This window comes from Cygnus olor, chromosome 2, assembly GCF_009769625.2.
Source record: "Cygnus olor isolate bCygOlo1 chromosome 2, bCygOlo1.pri.v2, whole genome shotgun sequence".
Lineage (NCBI taxonomy): Eukaryota > Metazoa > Chordata > Aves > Anseriformes > Anatidae > Cygnus > Cygnus olor.
The window spans coordinates 17,949,065-17,971,325 of record NC_049170.1 but is presented as its reverse complement, the minus strand read 5'-3'; the positions used below and the strand labels follow the sequence as shown (position 1 = coordinate 17,971,325).

General features: G+C 39.7%; 1 protein-coding gene and 1 long non-coding RNA gene across 2 annotated transcripts in view; one reads left to right on the top strand and one right to left on the bottom strand.

Annotated features, from left to right (window-relative positions):
* Nucleotides 1-9,559: 9,559 nt before the first annotated feature.
* On the bottom strand, nucleotides 9,560-19,965 carry LOC121065756. Its single transcript, XR_005817295.1, has 5 exons — nucleotides 19,884-19,965; nucleotides 18,494-18,576; nucleotides 14,599-14,680; nucleotides 11,862-12,036; nucleotides 9,560-10,366 (listed from the first exon to the last, which is right to left on the bottom strand). It is a non-coding gene; the product is annotated as an uncharacterized LOC121065756 (long non-coding RNA).
* The window catches only part of LOC121065753 (amyloid beta precursor protein binding family B member 1 interacting protein), a 67,084-nt gene continuing 64,702 nt past the window's right edge, over nucleotides 19,880-22,261 (top strand). Inside the window, exon 1 of the mRNA XM_040548764.1 lies at nucleotides 19,880-20,297. The gene's annotated coding sequence lies outside the window, so the exon portion shown is untranslated. The remainder of the gene's footprint in view (nucleotides 20,298-22,261) is intronic.

The following is a 22,261-nucleotide window of genomic DNA, read 5'->3' as shown; positions in this document are numbered from 1 at the left end:
CCCTTCCCCTTCCCTTTTTTCTTGTCTTTTTTTTTTCCCTTTTTCCCTACAACTTCTATGTTAAACTTGTTGGGAATCTATTTTTTTTGACCCAGTCTAGCTTATCTGATGCTTCCCTTGCTAAAGAAAAAGCATACCAAATGCATCACTTACAACAGGCTAGCCATTTTTTGACTAATCATGATTTCTTTTGAAAACACCAGCTTGTTAGAAATGTCTTGCAGCAGCAGCAAAAGCTCCAGGAGCACAAAGGTATGGTGTCCCCAGCTGACTTCTGTGGGGCTGGTGGTCTGCCACGTTACAGGGCTCAAGCCTGGGAGAGGGAAATCTGGAAAGATTTCCCTCAGCCAGAGTCCTACATGAAACTCCCCACAGTTTCTAGAATCTCTACCTTCACCCTCAACTGAAGCAGGATTCCTGGAAAAACTACTCCTCAGAGATTCTAGGTTTTCTTTCCTATGGTGTCCAGCATCTCTGTCATAAAGGGACATTGAACAAATGGCAAGAAACCTCCAGGATCTGTCCATCGAGGGAACACTCATCGGCAGAGTGCTCTTGGAAGAGAGTTGAGAAGAAACAGGTGTTCAAAACAGGCATCTATCAGGAATGACATAGGTATAATTGTCCTTTCTCGAGATAGGAGCTAATTAACCTCACAAAGTCTCTTCTTGACCTGTTTTCTACAACCATAGCATATGTTTCTTCCCAGTTGCACTAGGCAGCTGTCTGAGCCCTCAGGAACACCATGTATAGGTATCTCAGGGCATCTCTGGAAAGCAGCTTCCAATTTACAATAAAACTTTAGTGCAATTGCTTTTATTCTTGGCTATAATGAGAATGTGGCTGTTAAATTTATTCTTCAGCAAGATCCTGTAATTTGTGTGGTTCTACACCTGTTCCTGTCCCTGTTTCATCATTTATATCAAAAGGGATATATATATATACACCATTGTGTCCATGACAGTGCAAGTAAGAGTACTGCTTCATGCTTGTGTTTTGACTTTGGAAGTGTCTGTACTGCAGAGTGCAGTAGGGTGAAATTCTACCATCGGTTTGACAAGCAGCATAAAACCATGTATGCTCTCCTTTACAACTGAAAAAAGCTTGTAGCAATTAAATAGACCCAAAAACAAGAGAGCTGTTCTGCTGATGTCTAGTTGCTGATGTCTAGTACACAGTATATAAGCTATATGACAACATTTGTAGATACTGTCTGTAGAAGTACATAGGTTCCTCAGAGTCACCAGCAAACCTGCCAATGATCCATACCGCTGTATGTCAATAAACATAACGCAATAAGTACCCTACTCTTGCTTTCCTCCCCTACACGGGCTCTTTGTAAGCAGGGAGAGCCAGTCCTTCATGTGTTTGCAAGACGGTTTGGTGCCGTGCGTTTTTCTTCGCTTCACAGCATTTTTCGGCTTGGCTGTGTTCACCAGCACAACAGGAGTGGCTCAGATCAAAGAAGTAGGTGAGGAGGCCCCAACATCTATACTACGTGCGGTTTGGAGCAGGTTACCTCAGACTTTATGGTGATTTGAATTCATGCAGAAAACCAGTCATTGCACCCCTACCACCACAGTTGGGTGCTGGTGCCTATTTGGTGTCTGTCCAGAACAGAGTTTATGTTAGCTTCCTACGAAAAGGACCTCCTCTGCAAGCACCAAAACTGACCATCATAAGAAGAGGGAGATAACTACTTCAAAAAAAGCCCTGCTGCTCTAAACCAGCACACAAACCCAGGAGAAACTCCAAATCGTCACACCACCTTCAAGGAGACACGACCCCGGTGCCTCCCTTTGCTCAGCCCACATCCCTCTCCCTGAGTCCATGGAGACCCTTCACAGAAGCCCAGCAACTCCTCGACGGCTGCCAGAGCCCGTCGGGGGCAGAGGGGGCCGGGGAGGAGGGTCGGCAGCCAGCAGAGGGCAGCAGGACCCCGCGCCTGGCCCCGGCCCCACCGAGGGGTCGTCCCCCGATGCCCCCCGGGCCCGGTGCCGCGGGGTCCTCGCGGCCTCACGGCGAGGCCTACACCGCGGCCTCCGGGCGGGCGCTGCTCGCTGTGGAAGTCGGGTTGTTTCGGCAAAACCTGACAAACGACACAAATTTTCTGCTTTTTTCTTGTTTTCAGCTGCTTCAGGCAGTTGGATGCTTTCAAGTACTTTTATTTTGTGTGCGCGCTCTTGGCATGAGCCAGTGCTTTGCAAAAGTCAGGACAGCCCGTGTTAAGCATGTTTGATGTTGGACAATATTTTGTAATGTGGATAACAAAAACCACACAACGCAGGTACATGTAAGTATGATTGCTTAATATGATTCATGTTTCTCAAATCCCTAGTTTAACCATGCAGCAGTTTAGGAAAAATTCCACGGCAGGTGCGATCTAAGCCCCATTTTGCATTCTTTTCACAATCTTTTATGAAAGATTGAGTCCTGTGATTATTTGATCCTACAAGCTTTACAGACATGCTTAGATAGCAATCTGTAGTACTGTTACAACCCTCAGGACTGCTTGCAGTGCATAATTTTCAATAAATGCATTTTTCTTTAATCAAAACTCGAAACTATTACTTTTGTCTGGTCATTTTCAATTATTTATTTCTTACACAACTTTGTTTTTCAGGCTAAAAAAATGCTTATTACTGTCATTTTTTGTAAATGTTGATTTCCAAAGAAGATTGATCAATTAGATAAAGAAATAATTATAAACCAGATGAAAAGCACTGGAATAGCTTCAAGTTTTTCCATTAAAGCTATTGTGAATTTTGCATGGTTATTAAATAAGAAAGGAATGACAAGAAAATAAGAAGAAATAAATCCTGCTATAATATACGTAACTCAGTACCAGCCAGCATTTTACTCAACACCTTGTACCCTTCACTAGTTTTCAAAGCATTATCAAATTTGTATTCCAAGGTGCTTTCAGATTTGCTGAGTTTCCTGTTTAAAAATCATTTTAATGTCCACGAACCTTCAGTTTTTATTTCTTGACTGTCTTTCAAGCAGTGTATTCTGTACATTGTAAAAGGATTGCTAATCAAAAGTACTGCTGAGCTGATTAATAGTATGTGCTTAGGGACTGACAAGTTTCTTCTGAAAGAGCCATCACCTAGAGTTACAGAGTGGATAGACTTCAAGCTTTTATTCCTTCTTTCCTTGAATGATTTTATGTCATGCAAAATGCCATGCAATGATAGCTGCGATGACTAATTTGCCTGTAATCATGCCTTACAAGACTGAACAAGTAGATAAACAGGGGAGAGCTCCACATCAATGAAGCAGTGCTTCTCTCTGCTACGTCCTCTGTAAAGAATTGTCATCAAATTTCATGAGATAGCCAACTTCCCTTAGACGTTGAGACTGTCATCCCTTCATGGCTGAGAGATTACTTCTAGTTGGTACGGGGAAAGAAATGTAAACTCACGAGTGTCCAAACGGAGAAGATGCAGAAACCCTCTACTGAACAATGACAGTAATAAAACAATAGCTCCGCAGAGATGCTAGGTTTTCATGCAAATAATAAAAATGGGAAATAACACAGTTCAAAGGATATACTTTATTGTTGCTCAGTCACACACAGGAAGAAGTTGAGTCACCTCAGCATATGGGTACAGAGAGTCAGAAAAAAGGAAAGTACACAGTTATTCTGTGTTAGAAGGTCAATGCCATAGACCACAGATGAGCCGTACCTACACAGAAGCAATAGCACCCAATGCTGCAGCATAGCTACAAACAAAAATGAATCCTCCTTTCTAAGCAAGTTTGAGAATGATATGATTATTAAAACAATTAAAGGAGCACCTAAAATATTTTTTGTGTAAGTTGATTAAAAAATAGCATCATTAGGATGCTAGTAAAAGTTTAGTCTTTGTAAGTTACACTTCTTTTCAACACAGCATGGTTAAAATAGTACGAAAACATGAAATACAAACTTTCTTCTTCAGTTGCTGAGAGAAAACCAGATCCTTTTCACAATGTAGTTCTTTCTTGTATTATAGCTGAGTGGGCGAATGCACACACCAGAGCTTGAAAAGCAGTAGATGCAGGTGCTGTTTAGCAACACAGCAGCATACTGGAGTTAGTACGCTTTGTTAGGAAATACAGCTAGTTGCTGCAAGCACAGTTCTTTACTGATACTATTTCAGTGTTTCTGTAACCCCATGTAGTTTTTATGCACAACAGCGCGCTGCATCATATTGCTGTGCTAATTTGCTCAGCACTGGCTCACCAGGCTGCATACAGCTCCACAGACATGCTCTGTGTTGCAACTGCTTCCTCCAAGCAAACTGCACATGCCCTGTGGACAAGCCTTCAGGCTCTCAGACTCTGCCTATACTAGGATTTCTCAGCTGGAGCATCCTGTTAGTACTTAGAAGTTGCAGATGGTTAGAACATGTTACAGCTCAGAAATTGCATTTTCTGAGAAATCTCACCACTTTGAAATCTCAATTTGCCCCCCTTTTAATGAAAACTATTATAATACTGCCTGGGAAATAGGCATTCCAGTAGCAATTTCATTTGGGAAACAACGATTCACAGCACTCCAAAAAAGTAACAATTTTCTCTAGCGCACTGGAGCCCTGAGCCCCAGGAGGTCCCTGCATTCCCTGGGTCCCTGAGACAAGGAAGAGGTCACCATACAGGAGAAGAGCTGACGAATGGAAAACTGGCAGTCAACCCACCTAACAGAGAACCATCAAAAGTTATCTGTATTGCATTATAAGGCTTTCTAAGATAAGCTTTCATGAGATGTTTCATTCTCAACGAACCAGCAACTTTTGACAGAAAGCATTCCAGCTGAATGGCGTTTCCAAAGAGATGCATTCAGAACTGGATGACACAATGATGAAAACATCTCAGGCTTGGCTAGCTGATCAGCATTAGTTAGGTACTACAAATCAGCCTCCTAAAACAACAGCCCTTGGGTCACCTTCTGCTGATCTCCCAGTCGCAGCTTGCACTTGCTTCAGCAACACCACACGTGAGCACTACGAGCACAGCTACTTATTAATGTATTTGTGCTTGGATAGAGAGAATCTCTTGGACAGAGATTTTTGCATTCTACCTTGAAGACTTATAGTTAAATACAGATTACCAGGCTGCCCAGAAATTCTCCTGAACTCATGACCTTAACAAGGATTCTGTCTTTTTCCACACAGTCCCTACATCATGCTAGTAGAAACTGTATGCAAGCTGTAAGAAAAGATTTCCCTGAGCAACTCAAGAATTCAGTTTTGGAAGATCTGTTCTTTTCAACAGCCTCATACAGAAGGTCTTTTCTTACCAGAGGAAGGTGTGCTTTAGGTACATCACATCAAAAGTACATTTGGGCTACTCTGAACTGTGGAGCAAGGTCCCTGCACATCTTTTAAATAAACTTCATCTAGTGCAGGAGACACCTAACCATTCCTTATTAACTCTGTATTTCCTCCCATATATTCACTCTAATGGTCATCCTCAAATGTAGACTGCTGTCTTTCTTTTTCATTACAGAAGTAGCAGAAAGTATCACTTATTAGTAAAACTGTCTCCCATTTTTTCATTTTTAGATTTGCTTTGAGTTTTTTGTACTTTTGCCAGTTTTTAACTGTTTGGGCTGATATATACTCTGGTAGGTGTTTGCCTCTGGCAGTGGTTTATGGAAAAAAGTGTAGAGGCCATATAAAAAGCTGTATGCTGTATGCAAAGAATGTGACAGAAATGAATTCACATAAGCAGTCTTAATTCTGGCATTTCCTAAGTCATGAAAGTTTTATTTTTCTGCCTTAATAAAGCTTTGGTTTTGTATATGCTTATGTGTTAAATATTTGGTACACAATAAATCACTGGCAGGTTACCACCTACCAAAACTCCATGGCCCCTACAAAAGTAAACATATGTAAGTATGGTATAGGTTGGACTAAAATGTTGCAACTACTCTTGGTACATCAAAGGGCCTTGAGGGAAATAAGATGGTGGTTAAAGAAAACATTTTTAAAAGCTAACACAAGTGAAAAAAAAATGAGGAAAAAGTCCTGGATACACTAAAGTCAACGGTAAAGCACACAGAGTTATAAATGGTGTCAGGATTTCATGTAGAAAACCAAAGTAGGAAAAAATCTGGAGCTAGCTGGGTGCAAGATCGAATTCTTTACCTTTAGAAGTCTTCAAATCACGAAAACAATGCTTTTTTTCAGAACAAAAAAAAATTTGGGGGTTAGTATAGAGTATTTGTGTAGAGGTTTCTGACTTGTGTTATAAACAAGATCAAAATAAGAGACCTAACATCAACTTCCAAGCCTCTTCCTTGTCAATATGGAGGTAGGAAAAGATGGGCATCTTTACATGTTGCTTTAGTTGGTGGAGTTTGTTAAGATTATTCTTCTTGAAACAAACAAACAACAACAACAACAATAACTGTATTAGAAATCATATACTTAAGATTTTGAAAAGCTTTGGGGAAAGTTCCTTCCCCTTATCAATTTATATCTAACACTCAAAAACAATACGTCAAACACTGGCCAATAATGAAGAAATGAAATCTAACCAAGGTAAACTTTGTTTTAGACAAATATACAGCTACTGTTAAAAATGAGGGCCTGAACCTAAAATTCAAAATTTCAGAAAATTGATTATTACCTGTATTTCACTAATGCTGAAAAGATCACCATTCAGTCTCAAGGCTGCCAAAAAGAACAAAAAAATATATTTTTTTCCACACAACTTATAGCAGTACAATTCCAAAAAAGCTACAGAGTTACAAGAAAGACAGGAATGCATCTTGGTTCTTTTGGTTTTCAGGGCAAAAATGGGAATAAAACTCCAGTTGTAATAATTGCTATGGCCATGCTTTTCCTCTCTTTTAGTTCATGAGAATTTCTTGTTTTCCAGACTAACAAAGGGACAAACAGCACAAGAGTGATACCATGGAGCATTTATGTGTTTCCAGTTCATCTAAGAACAACTGAACACACCACGAAGTGCTTCTGCAAAGATAGTCACCATTGTACCAGCTGACAGTTTAGACCTGTGCATTTCTGAATGCAAGCCTAGATTTTTTTTATTATTATTATTTTTAAATAGAGAGTGAGGGCTATTCTGGAAAAGACAAATAAATTAAAACTATTTAAGCTGCTAAATACTGTAGACTTCATCCTCATTTACCCCATGTGAAGGAGGTTTACTACAGATGTGAATCGATTGTTTTGTGTGTATTCCAATCTATTGGAATACACACAATATATATATTCTATAAAACCACTTGCAACAAACAGATCTCTTATTAGCTTGTCTTAGTGCCTTTCTGTCAAATAAGAAGAATTCAGTTTTCTCTTTAAGAGACAAACTACACTCTTGCTGTATAAGGGAAAAGCAAATTAGCTTCCTTGGTTAGTAGTTTAGATTTCTGCACAGGAACTCAAAAAAGTTATTCTCAATAATGCTCCAGTGTCTGGTGGTCTCTCAAATACCCTTTGTAAACAGTTTACATTGATCTTTGCTCCAAGCTGTGAGATGTTTATGGATCTTTTTTCAGTATGGCTATTTGCCCACCATCAAGACCCAAGGCCTTATTTTGGTAATCCTAAAAATAGGCTAGGATCAATTACAAACACTTTTCTCAACAATGTAGTTTTAAAATAAATTTAAAGGCTACGATTTTGGCAAAAAAACACATTAACAGTCAAACTGGAAATGTTTCAAACACCGATTGATCAAGACCCAGCTGAGTTTATTCTACTCAAGATAGATTTTCATCAGGTAGTCCAAGAAAAGTGTTTGTTTTGGCCTCTGTTTCTAGAAATAATATTAACCTGGCAATAATGCTGTTTCTATAAAGAAAAAGGCCGTTGAGCAGGCTAAATATCTATATCTTTCCTCTCATGTACTACATGAGTTTCCCTTACATCCTGTTTGCTCGATATTTTCAGGAGCTGTGTTACAGTTTCTGTGCTATGGTTCAATAACCTATCAAGCCCTCAGAGGTACTTCCATGGCCAGAGTTTGTAAGAAGGTCATAGTCTTATGCACATGTGTTCAGAACACATCTCTGACCTACAGCAGTGCTCCCCTCCCTCTATTTTTCACCCACAAGGATCTGAATCGTAGGCAGCTAAGGTGCAGATTTCCAGGAGTTTGGGAGCCAAATATCGTTTTACGTTCTGAGCTGACATTTAGTTCTTTTGACATTTTTAGGTGGCTTTAAATGTCTTTAGCAACCTGGTTACAAATGTCCAGTGGCAGACTTGGAAAACCAACTGAGGTCTTCCAAACCCTATTTTGGCCCCTTTACCTCACTCTCCATTGCTTAAATACCACTCTTTGTACACTAAGGGAAAGGAGGCTTCCTTAACTTTATAGAAACGTTCAGGGCAGATACATTGGAGAATGTAAGACCCATAGTTACTAGAGGAAAAGAAGCCTATAAGAAAGAATAAACCTATGGAAATTTTCATTTTTAGTGTAAGAGGATTACACTTTTTATTTCATATGACCTTTAAAGAGGAAAAGTAGAATATGGTATTGTAAAGCAAGACTATCTTCACTTTATGAGACAAGAACATACTCCCAAAGTTGCAAATGTTCAGGGCTTCTGAAGTGTGTTCACATAAATGAGACATTCCTTTTGTATGTCTGCATTCTTGTTAATGAATTCTTTCTGCATAGGAAAGAAAAAGAAAACAGAATATGGGGAAAAATATGAAGATTAAGATGCTAAAATATTCTCTGAAAGTCCTATTACATTTTCAACACTCCACTGGAACAAACTGTAGAGTTGGATTTTCACAAGTAACAAATCAAATATATATCATGTAAGTGAAAACAATGACTGCTTCAAAAATCAGTGCATGCCAGTTGCTAAATTTACTTGGAATGCACATTTATGTTTCAGGCTTGCTTTCAACGTATGCTTTTCAAATTGTCTCTCTATCCAGCCATCAGCTTACTTTCGAGTTGTCTCTTTAAGAGAAAGGTGAACCAATGAAGAGATTAAGAAAAAATGTGCTTCTATGTGCTTTCCTTCCATGTAGTGAATTGGGCATCATCTTTGACATAATCATACATCCACATCCTGCCAGATCAGCTGTATATAGAGCTTGCTGATTCATTCTTTGCAATAACTCTAAAATAGATACCCTTTCTCTATATGTCAAAGCTTGAAGCAAGGCTCTCACTTCATATCCTTATCCTTGGTCTCAAGATGTGGTCTTTCCCCTGACATTTATTCTTTCTGGCTCAGAAGATGGTTTTTGCTTTTTTTTTGTTTGTTTGTTTGTTTCTAGGCCTGATGGTAGGTGGTTTTGTTGTTGTTATAGTTGTTTGTTTGGTTTGTTTGTTTGTTTGTTTTTATCACTATGTCTCTGCATTCCTCGGCTGGCACTGGCTTCGCACTTATATCAAACACAAGCTGTTTATCTTCAAGTCCCTCCAGGGACTCTCCATACTCACCATGACCTCCTTCATTATGGACTCATCAGCTCCCACCCCTCCTTCGCCTATTTATTAAAATTTCCAAGAGCCTTCATGTCTTATTCTTCACACCTGAAACTTCTAAAAAGCCTCTTCAAAAGTTGTTGGTTGGTTGTTTTTTTGTTTGTTTTGTTTGATTTTTTTTTTTAATCAAGTACAGTGCAGTACATGTACTTACTACTCTACTAGTGCTACCAGTATTTAGAAAGGTACTATCTCTGACAGCTGGGGATAATCTAAATGCCGCTGCAAACAGATTTCATTTGAAAGTGAGCAAAAATAATACTGAAGAATGTACACAAAAAAATTGAGCTGTGTTCAGAGATAACATGAGAGACAAGAATAATTTTAGAGGCAAAAAGGGAGCAGAAGCAGAAACCTCAGCATGAACAAGAAAGCTTAGAGTATAAACACCAAATTTCTTTCAGGTACATTCACATTGACAAGTACCTTATTTTGTAATTGTTTTTCGTTCAGGGAAAGGTCAGCCTACACATAGAGCAAGGTGCTATGAAGAACAAGCAAGGGTACTGAAACATGGACTGGAGTAAGAAGATACCCTCTGGATCTCACAAAAGAGCCCAGAAATACAACGCAAAATGATAAATCATGCAATTTTGTGTCACCAGTCATGAATCTCCATGCATTGAAAGGCGGCCTCCTCTCCTTGCCACATGTGCTAGTCCCTAGCATTGACATAAACTGAATTTACCCACAACTAGTCTCTTACTGCTCTTTTGGTAGTTTTGACACCCTTTTATGTCGTACCTGAATGAAATACATCTGCAATCTTTCTAGTGTCTCTTCACGTTGGTCAGTAACTTTAAGCAGAACAGGTGCTCATTTGCAGGTTGAAAGCTTCTGGTCCTTGTCCACCAGGGGCTCCAATGTACAAGCACCCAATGTATGGACTCCAGCTCTGTTCCATACTGGATATAAAAAAAAAGAAAAAAGAAAAATAAACACAGAAAACCTGCTTTTGAATAGAAGTAAAAACTGAAAATATGTTTCTTCCATTAAAATGGACAAAAAACAGCATTTTCTTTGTTTTTCTCTTTTTGTTTCTTCGTTAATTTTTCATATGCACTGAAGAAGTCTTTAAAATTTTAGTGCGCATTTAAAATGTTCCTACAAACAGTTCAACAATAAAGGCAAAGTCTTTTATTTCTTTTTAATTTTTATTTCTATTTTGACATTGACAATGCCAGTCATTTTTGATAGGCATGGTTGCCTTCAGAGAATAGAAAACCCTTCCTAATTCACAAGCCCTCTCATTTCATTAAACATACCAACACTATATTTTGATGGAGACCAACGAGAGGTGCTCTCTTTTGGTTGTTCAAAATCTCTAAGCACAATCACAGATGTAACTGTCCAACCACTACAGTGATTTGGGACACCACCTAGACAGGAGTGTTTTAAAAAGCAGGTAGGTGAATAAAGTAATTGATAACGTTTACAACTGCTATCACAATCAAGTATCAAAGAATGTTAATGCTAAGCTTCAGTCCAAAGAAGCATATTGGACTGAACACAGGTATGGGACAAGTACTTCCTTAAATGCTTTGCTGAAATAGAGCCATAAAACAGAACATGCCCCTTTTCCAGAAAATCCTGGACAAAATTGGTTAAGAGCTTCAAGCTATTTAAGCCTATTTGAGAAAATAATCTGCGCACCTTCAGAGAAAAATTATCAACCAAAGGGTCTATCATGCCTATCATATTTTTAAACCAGAAGAAACAAGTTTTTTTTTTCTTTTTTCAAAGGCAAGCTACGCTATTTGAAATACTTCCTGCAAAAAAAATTTCACCCAGAAAACCAAAGCCACATCCTGCCTTAGTGTGTTCTGCAACAACTCTCAAAATTACCACTGACATAGCTATTACATGGGAATCCTCATCCCCAGGAACACCAAAGACTGGTAAAGCATTTTATTCTGGCTGATATACTTTAGCTGTTGAATGATTCTGATTTCTGCTGGTGAGTGAAAGCTTGTTTTTCCTTGCTGTCACTGGAAGCTCTATTGTGGCCAGCAGAAGGTTGTGTCACTGGACAAGAATACAAATGGTTTTTGACAACTGGACACTCAAGCTATCATATAAAGAAAATATGACAGTATTTAATATATTAATTATAACCATATTCTAAAAATAATATGAACTGTACATTACAACTGTGCAATACAGAAATTAGAGTTATTCAATGGAAGGGGAAGTGAGAATTCACTTCCTCTGACTAAAGATAAAAAATACTAACAAAGCTATTCTAAAGTTCCTCTTTCATATATTATTGATTTTATTAAATTCAAATAGACCTCATATTCAACTTGTATTTTTTGGGAAACTGTACTGTTAGCATCATCTGGAAAACACTGTTAGCTTAATACATCTATCTATCTCAGTGGATCACTCACTGTCTTATGCTCTTGTGAATCATGTGAGATGCTAGTCTTGAGTAAAAGTGATGCATGCAGCCAAAGGTGGGGTGATATCATTCCTCTGAACAGTGGAAGGAAAGTCTCAGCTTGGCTCTTGCATGGCTCACAGACATTTGGTTGCAGTCCAGCACCAACTACAGGCCACGGAGGGCTGCAGAAGAGAGAATAGGAAGGTCAAGGTCCCCAGATTTTTCATAGCAATATTCAGAGCTCAGCTGTACCATACTTGAGCAGGGTATGTACTACCATTCAGATAATCATGGAGGCAAAATTTTATCAACTAAAGTGAAATTTAAAAGTTCCTCAGGAATCTTATACTTATTTATCAGTAGCAGTATAGACTGTCAAGCATGAGCTGAGACCACAGCTGCAGTGTGTTAAGCTCTAACAAGCAGCTTTTCTTTTAGCATTTAACAAACAAGATTGTGGTAGGGGAGAAACTGATGAGTATTTATTTGTTTAACTATTGTCCTCTTTCTTACACAAACCTAACACTGTGTTCTGAGCTGGCTAATAAAGCATACCTGTATGCTATGACAAAGTCCTTAGCCTCAATTTTTTATATTACATGGACCTTTTCTGTAGACTCAACTTGAACTGCTAGGCCATAAGTTGGTTAGGGTCATTGGGACCTATGAGAAAGGACTGTGTACCCAAATTCCAAAATATCGATGCTCGTTTCAAAATACAATGTATTTTAACAGTAATGGAGATCTTAAAATAGATATATGACTTCCACTATTTGTTGCAGATATTTATTCTAAGGTATCATGAAACAGATGTGTTTAAGGTTGAGCAATCCTAGAATATATTAAAAATCAATAGTATGGCTAAAGTGTTGTGTTTGTTGTGGGTTTTTTTTAAGTTTGTCTAGCATGGTACCAGCTTTAATGTGCTTTTTGATATATATATTATAGCACAATTTAAATGCTTCATACATTCAAAAACTAAAGGTGAAGCTATAATTGTGCTGCCCCTAACTGTAGCCATGCTAGGAAGAGGTTAGTCAATATTTTGCTTTCCGGGGTGTTGATATTCGTGCTCTCTCCACGCACACACCCCCTCAGAAGACAAGAAGCCTCACCTTCCTGCCTTTTTGCAGAAGCCATAAACAAGGCCTGAAGGTATCTGGGTTAAGATGGTTGAGCAATCTCCATCTAAGTCTGCACTTTTTAGAAGTGTGAGCTGTTCTCTGAGTGCTCACACAGACACTAATTTTGGTACTTCAGAGACAAATACTATTAGCAGCTTCTTTGGTTTTCATGAAGGGTAAAATTAGGACAGTGAGAATCATGATGGTGAGAAAAATAGGACAGTGAAAATCATGACAGTGAGAATCAGTCTGGGGGTTGGAACTGGATGATCTTTAAGGTCGCTTCCATCCCAAACCATTCTGTGGTTCTGTGACGGCCTCTGCAACCTACTGACTGACTGCTTAGATGGATACAAGTGGATGGGCATGTTAAGATCACTAAATATTTTTTCAAACGGGACAGAAACTCAGCAGATATCTCACGTTTGCTGAAGAAAACCAGTGCCACGGAAGTCCACAGGGATATCTGAATCCTGCTCAAGAGAGTCATGAGACCTTCAGTTTGTGTCCTCTGTGTCACTGCTACCAAAAAGCTTTATTCCATTGTCCTGTGTAGGTTAAGTTGATGTGGTGGTTGGCGCTGGGAGACAAGTGCTCCCGGTGAGTCTCCCTTCCTCAGGCTGCATTTCCGTCATTCCTTGGAACAACTGATAAGCAAGAGCCAGGTCCACAGAGGACAAACAGCTACTAATTATAGCGGATATTGTAACTGCATATTGGTAATTGTACTCTTCTGACTATAATAATCAAACTTTTAAAGCTAGCAGGCATAGTGGAAGACATTAAAGGAAACAAACAAACAAACAAACAAACCACATTCCTTAAACAAGATTCTGATGTCTAGAGGATGTCTTATGGCCATGTACCACTCCAATTCAAGCCCTAAGCATGAAAAAAGCCTGTTGGGAAACCAGTTTCCACACCAGCCACGTCTATAGTTTTCCATCCTCCAATGATCAGAGGCACAAGCTCTTGGGCTGATACTGGACTTGGGAGGTGAAGTAACAGCATCAGCCAAAATTACCTTTCTCCATATTTACCTCATCAGAATACTGTGCCTCCGCCAAACGCCACGCTAGCAATAAATATGTGCTTTGGTCATCTACCAAGAGGGATTAATGCAGCACATCCTACCCAAAACAAATCCATTAAACAAACCAAATCACTTGTTAAATTCATATGACTGAGCTAACTTCATATTCACTTCCCTTTAAGGTGGAGCAAGAAGATGAAACTCTATCAGTTTTCCCCATCTGCTTCCAGATTTAGTGAGCGACTTCAGGAAAGTTCTGTTCCCTACCTTGGACCCTTGTGAGAAGTAAGTAAGGACCATACACCTAAAATCTACTCTGCAGGAACTTCCAGGATCATCTGCTGTGGAAAAAAAAATAGGTCTAAAAACTATTTCTGAAGTTTTCCATCAGTTTGTTAGACACACAGTTACGCTGATGGGAAATAAGTAGAGATTGTGCAAAACCTCCACTTCTCACTTCTTCATGCTATAAAAGAAAGCCCAGCTGGCATATAGTGCCACTTTCTTCATACTGCCCCTCACCCTGCACACACACTGCGACTGGCTGAATGCAATACAGTGCAGCTCTAAGCAACAGACATACTCACCATAAACCACAGAGCCTCCTGTTGGCACGCAGTTACAGAAAAGCAAATGCTTGTGCAAAATGATGCAACCTAGCATCTGCACCTGAAAACGAAGGACAAGATTTTACCACCTGCTGGAGGATTTTTCTGGTACAAATGACTCTGCACCGCCCTTTATACTTTGTCGTGTGGCTATTTAAATTACTGCATCTATAAATTAGTCCTAAGTTAAGGTGAATTGTCCATCATTATTAGTCCTTAGGAAATGTTAGAGAAATATTCACAGCACTAGAAGTAAAACTCTCCTCTCATTTTACTTATGAGGGAAGTGTTGGACTAACTACTGAGATGGAAAAAAGAGTAAATACACACTTGGACATTGCGGATACTTTCTGACACACAAAAAATTCTGACAATTATTTCCATAAATCTTACTGTAAAACACTGTAAAAGTATTCGGGGGGGGCGGGAGGGAGGACGTGGACAGATTTATTCTGAATTCTTAACAACAGGGGGGAAAAAAGTGAAATCTCCAAATAAAGTTATGAAGTTGTTTTCTGACTTTACAATCATTTCAGCTTGAGAGATACAGTGTCTCCTCCTCAGAAGAAATCCCAGCACAGTTTATCTACTATTATATACCCAAAATAAGACCTATAAGAGTTTCAAAGTCTTTTGATAAGCCTTCAGGCAGTGGGGTAAATTTTACTGTTCATATGAATGCAACCAAACAGTCAACACAGATCAAGTAAAGGAGAAGGTTTAACACAGGTATGATCAGAAGAGCTATGTCAGAAAGGGCTCACATGCAAGTTCACACAGATTGACTTTTGGAGGGAAGAAAACTCAAATGAACATTCTTCTGTGTAAATCACATTTACAGCCTTTTTAACAATCAGGAAAAAAAAGGGGAAGGGGATAGAGAATCACAGAGGAAAAAAGTGAGCAAATAAAGGATTGAATAGCTAGAAATGAATAAAATACATCTTTCATTTACTTCTGTTAACAGAGCCAGGTAATCCCATCTTCTTTTGTCTTCAAATACCCTTTGTATTCACTTCAGTAAGAAGCTTCCAATCTTTGCTTCTATTATGCTCAGTTTGTCATACATGTGATATCTAACACACAGCATTAATAAAATCAAATGTCCAATTTAAAATGATGCTTCTCATTAAGCTGACTTTTGTACACACTGCTCTGAGCAATAGCAAAAAGCCTGTCCTGTAAAGTTGAAGAAACAATGTTAATAATAAATGCTGACATTTTCAAATGAAAACCCTCAGGTTACAATTTTCGTTAATAACAAGTAGCATTCTCAATAAGTTAGATGATATTTCAGTTTTCTATTTAACAACATTTACAGTGCAGACAATTTCATTTTATCATAAGATTAATAAAACTAATAAACAAGTTATGGTCACGCTTTTCCTACCACAGTTGGAATTTTTGTTAGATGCCCAGCTCTTGCTGGGAAGAAATGGGCCGACCTGAATAGGTAATTTTGAAGAACAGAAAGGCATATATATATCCCCTATGTATAAGCACTCACAAGAAATAGGGATGTACACAGAGTGATACTTACATGTGGGACCTGGAAAATTGAGACCTGATCAAAAATTCACTGAACCAAGGGAAAAAAGCATCTCTAGGTTTTGAATTAAAGCCTTTGAAAAAATAATGGCATAAAGCCTAGACATGTAAATAATTGCCTGAACATATGGAAAAGGAAGCCACTGATTAACATGAGCCTCTACTGTATATAAAGGAAATAAATTAAGCAAGAAAGTGGAAATTATCTTCAAATCCTCATAGTGCGCAGAATTGCAGTAATTAAGCTGTGATCATAAACTTTTCAAAAGTATTTCTGTTCTAATTTTCTGCAGTTAAAAGCGCGAATTTTCTAGCTCCACTAGTGACATTTTCAAATAGCCTGAGAACCTCTTCTTCAGCTTTTCATCCGTGTACATGTTGTGTTTTGCTTTTGGTTTTTTATTTTAAGAACAAATTCATGTAAACTTTCCTAAAAATAGTTATGGAGGGTAACTCTCAATTCTGAATGACTAACTGATACCATTTAGTTGTTTTAGAAAAATAAACTTGCAGAGTAGCTCTACTGTTCCTTATACTTTCTTGTCTTTCATGTTCTTTGACACAAGATAATTCTTGACTTCAGCTCACTCTGATACTACTAACTGCATCTCAGCTTCAGGACTCCTGATAACGCAGTATCTCTGTAAGTGGATTTCTCTGATTAGCTGGTGCATTGTTCCCTTCACTAAGGCAAATAATTACGTTCCTTTATCAAGAGCTGCCTCTATCTATATAACTGCGGCCTCCTAAATTAAAAAGCGCATATGAGAATCAAAAGGATGGAAAGACGGATGGACAGAAGGGCTGTTCTTCAGCCCTTGAGTTTCTGCTTCTTCCTTATTTATTTTTTTAATTTGAAGATTTATGTGATGTACTTGTCAACAAGCTTCTGCATCCAATCCAATCCAATTTACTTAAATTTGTTTTACAGTGATTCTTCAAAAGCTATTTCTGGTAATTGCTTACATACAAACTCTCAAATGAGAGCTTTCCATCTTTCTCATAGGAAATTTTAATAGTTTACAGTTTCTCTGCATTACTGCATAATCACAAAGGAATATATACATATATGTATATATATAAAACTGCAATAGAATTAAATCCCAATGTAAGAACACAAGACCTGTAACTAGCTACTTGATTATCACTATACCTTCTGCTTTATCATCTAGGAATATCCCAAGCAGAGATACAAAAATTTCCAAATGCCCTTACTTGACATCACAGTCTGATGTGGTGCTGTGATTCATTTTGCACAAATTGCAACCTCTTCAAGGTTTCCTGAAAAAAAAAACACTGTCTTAGTGCAATCTGGTATACTCCAGAGGATATTCCAATCACCGTGCTAAAGATCTTCACCATGTCTACAGAGGGCTACTTCAAAAGAGGATACTCCATCATTTAGATGATTAATTTTTATATATTTTTTTTACTTTTATTTTTAAATGTTGTTCAGTGGCACAGTGGCTTGGCAACATCTTATATATCTGCAGCCTTCTCATTGATAACAATGAGGTCTATGGGCTGATCATGCATTTCTCATGGCAGGTAAGATCACAGTCAAAGCAGTGTCACATTTGCCCTGTGAGAAAATGAAGGTCAGCCTTAAAAGCTGACCATTATCAGTGCATGAAGTGATGTTAATGAAACTTAAAGAAGTGCACCTACAGTAAAATATTACATTTTTCCCAGTGGAGTTTTGGTTTCCCAACATTAAAAACATTTGTTTGTTCCCTTTCAAAAACAGATGTTCTGCTTTAACTCTGAATTACCTTCTGCTTAATGGAAACTTACATTACAGTAAATGCAATCCACAAGGACTCTGCAGATTAACAACGCTCCCAGAGCTGAGGGTGTATAATGACAGAGTATCTACCCAGTGATCTGCTCTCCAGTGATAAGAAAAGGAAAAGAGCAATTTGCAATTGCATATGTCAAATCTTGAGTCACGCAACTGCTGTGAAACACACAATTGTTATGTGGGTGGGGAGTGTGCCTCTTCTTTCCATTACAAAACAAAAAGCATTTGGAGAAGAGCAGAACACAGGGCTGGAATTCAGGGGAGTGATTCTGCTACGTGTTCATTTTAGCTGAGAACAGAGAAAACAAATATCTCCACCTGCTCTTGCCACAAACGTTGTCTCTCTCTAACCATATCATTAATCAGGTCCATATCTGCTGCAGCATTTCCCTCACCACATTTCTTCCTTATGAACACATGATGGCCTCCACCCATCCCACTGGAGCACGATGCTCATGCTCCTGAATGCAGCCCAAAACCTCAGACAGCAGTCAAGATTTTCTGGGATTTCTATGATTTTCTTACTGTTTTCTCCTTATTTTTCTTTTCCTTGTGCTCTTCTCATCTCCACTGTTCCTCTTAGGGAGAACGATGCTGATCTGTCATAGCTAGGTAAAAGGAACGCAGGAAAATACTAACATTTGGCTTTCTCAACTTGTATTTTATGACACTTAGAGAGGGCAGCAATAAATACAACTACACAGAGAGGAAACAAAGGCTCATTTGCATCACCAGAATAGATTTTTGTACATTATCATACAAATAACTTGGTCATGTATCTTGAGAAAATTACAATAAGTGAGAAACCACTAGTACAGTCAGGGTGTGGCCATATTACTTCTAGGTCACACGTAGAAGTGAAATAACACTTTTTGGCAAGAAAATGCACCATCAGCTATAATTCTAACACATGCAAAGTGTTTGCTTCAAGTTGCAGATTTCAAAATTGACCTTGGGATGATTTAAAAGATAAATATTTAATTGTCAATCTGCATTTTTAAATTACCTCTTTCCTTGGCACCATAGTGATCCCAAAAGGCAAAAGAACAACTGCAAAGAAAGTCAGCAAAGAAAATATGCACTATCCACGGGATCTCAGACTCCCAAGCTGCTGAACTAATATGAGTTTATTAACTTTGTGCATGATTTTTCAAATGCCAGTACGTTTGCAGATTTGGACGTATTTTTTGCCTGGCCAAAGATGTAGTTCGGAGTTCAGCAAAGTCTCTGATAAATTTTAGCCAGCTTCTCAATTAAACAGTGCGTGGTGGTTTGTTTGTTTCTTCGGTTGTTTTTGGGGGGTGGTGTTTTTTGTTGTTTTTTGCTTGTTTGTTTGTTTTTAAATAACAGGAGTAGAACAATGTACTATTCCCTAAATGCATTCTCAAGTATAGCTGAACCATCTCAGCTGTATTTCTTCAATGCAATTACTCCTTAAAGCATTGACACATATTTGCCGTGCAAAAGTGGTGGTAATTTAAAATGCTACCATCCTTCTGCCACAATTATCTTATCTCCAGCAGTACTGGAAGAATGGAACACACGATTCCTTCACTGATTTGGAGCAAAACCTGGTGTTTCGGTATAAATGGCTTAGGAACTATTAAGCTAAACTACCTGACAACAAAGATTAAGCTAAACTACCTGACAACTTTTTAAACTGACTTTGAAGTAACAGAAGTTCAAGACGGAGACATTCTCCTTTTTGGCAGGCGGGAACGGGAATTTAATGTGTTATACAACTATTCCTACTCAGTGAAGGAAATTTTAGTACACCTCAAAGCAGCACTTCACAATGCCACAGAATGATGCAGAAATGCTATAAAACCAACTTGCTGGCTTGAGGCAGCATTATTTAAAAAAAAAAAAAAAAATTTTAGACAGTCTTTCCAAACGTAGTGGGAAGAGAAGTCACCTTTCTGCCTGAGAACCGCCCGGCCTAGCCGCGAGGTGACGAGGGGCAGGAGAGGAGCGGGAAACGCGACGCCTCCCGCCTGGGCTTTCAGGCTCCATTTTGTGGGTCCCCCCCCACCCTCCAGCGGGGACCTCGGCTCACCACAGCCCTCGGGGCGGCCTCCAGCGGGGAGTCCCCGCGTGTCCCCGAGAGGGGGGCCGGACCCGGGCTCTGCGGGACTGCTGCCCCCGGCGGGTGAAGGCGGAGGGCGGCGCTGCGAGCCCCGGGGCGGCTCCCGCTGAGGTGGCCGCCCCGGGAAGCCCGACAGCCGGTGAGCCGCCCCCATTTCCCCCCAGGCGGTGCCGCGGAGCCCAGCCCGCCTCGCCTCCTGCTCGCAGCGCCTCCGGGAGCCGGCGGCTGCCGTCGCCTGTCAAGGTAAAGCCGGATGGTGTGAGGGATGCGTTGGCCCCGACGGAGCGGGGTGGTAGCGGTGCTGGAGGGGGGAGCTGTAGCGGGTCGAAGCGGTGTGTACCGGGTGCCGCTGATTGCAGCCCTTGCCTGGCGGTCTATTTGGCCGCATGGTCTCTAGGAGGAATACATGCATTCCCTCGTTTTGATAAGGCCCGTCCTGTGTGATACCTGCATGCTAATACCAGGGAGAAGTGATATAAGTACTGTCTCCACAAGCTTGGGGTGTTGTTTCAACCCATTGCGCACCAAAAGGAAAGTTACTAAATCTGTTCGCTGTCACACTGGGAAGATGTACCTGTTAGGGGCTGTTAAGCCTACCTTCCAGCCTGGTGCTGGAATACAGCCCTCGAGCAAAAGGTGTGGGATGCCACCAGTGTGGGACAGGCGGTTTGGTTTGGTTTGGCTTGGCTTGCTGAGGTGCTTTCTGGCACAGGTTTCGCTGATTCTGGGGCTGACGTGGCTCTAGCTCGAGTCTTCCCCCTCATAACCTCTGTTTTCGGTTTTCTGGCAGTAATTTTTCCTCTTTGGTGCTAGTTCCCCTTTGCGAATTACATGAAATCTGTGTTTTGTCAGCTGCCCCTAAATAACTTCTGAACAATACCCATTTCACATATGACTCTGGTGGCATCGCTGTCAAATGATTACCCCGCTGCTGCACAGCAGGGGTGTAAATGTAGCGTTTCCAGGACTTCGGTTAGTACACCTGCTTCAGCACAGACAAACACATAAACCCCTTGTTTCACAGGTCTGTGTATGCTGCATGACCTGCTTCACCTGTATAGCCTCCTACTCATTTGCCTTCACTAACTTTACAACCTTTTTTTTCCAGAAACTTTGTAAAGAATGTGAATTTAGGTTAAAGCTCTGTTTAAAGCACAATGTGTAATTTTTTTGCTGAACCTGTTGAGTTCTCTTTTCACCTGTGGGCTTGCTAACAAGACTGTTAATTTAATTGTACCTCATGCTTTGTGCAAGCATTAAATGGAGACTGTTTGGCTTGAAATATGGATTACAAATGTCTTTGGGAGGTTTAATCAATGGAGCATTACAGATAGCTGAGTGATCCTTGGTTTGTGTTCTCAGAGAATTTGGATCTATCTGGGAACATACATAAATGGAAAAATGTACTGCCTCAGAAATGGTGTTTTTAATCATTCCCTGTGTCTTCTTTTTCTTCTTTAAATACCTCCTGTGGGTACTATAGATACTTCTGGCATTTGGAGACAAGTATGACTGAAGCCTCAAAGTAATTATTGAATACATTGTGTTTTAATTGTTCAAGTTGGAATTCATGATTATTTGGTTTGCCATGTCTTCAAGCAGAGTATGATGCCTTTGAAGTGCTGGTTTATATTGTTATCCAATGTTTATTTCAGCTTAATTTGTTTTTTACAGATTAAAAGTCTGATTCTTACTATAATTGAGCAGTATCTACCAGATCACACGTTCGTGCATCTGTGAATCGATACAGAGGCTTGGTCTTTCTTCATGAATAAAGCTTTAGAGACTAAGACATTTGGGAGGGCAGTAACCTGCATAGAGGGGCAGAAGGATGGACACAGGGGCCGGCTGGGTCTTGTAACCTTTTAACTGAGCACATGTGAACATAGCCTGAGATTTTTTAGGTAGTAATGAATTTCCCTAAAGCAGTAAAATTTTACATTTGCTGTGTTTCATCTTTTCTGTTAGCAGAAAAGGAACTGGTGTCTTACAGCAGTAAGAGGAACAAGAAGTAGAAATCCTTCCTTCTATTCTTCTGCAGTATGTAGCAAAGGGGGAGGTAGGGCTGGTGGAGGGATCAGCAGTTACATCTGACCCTACAAAATGTCTGAGAAAACTAGCAGCATCGAGTGCCGCTGGAGCTGAGAGGGGAGATTGCCTCATTCAAGAGAGAACCTGCCTGTCTGTAGATTCACAACATCTGTCTT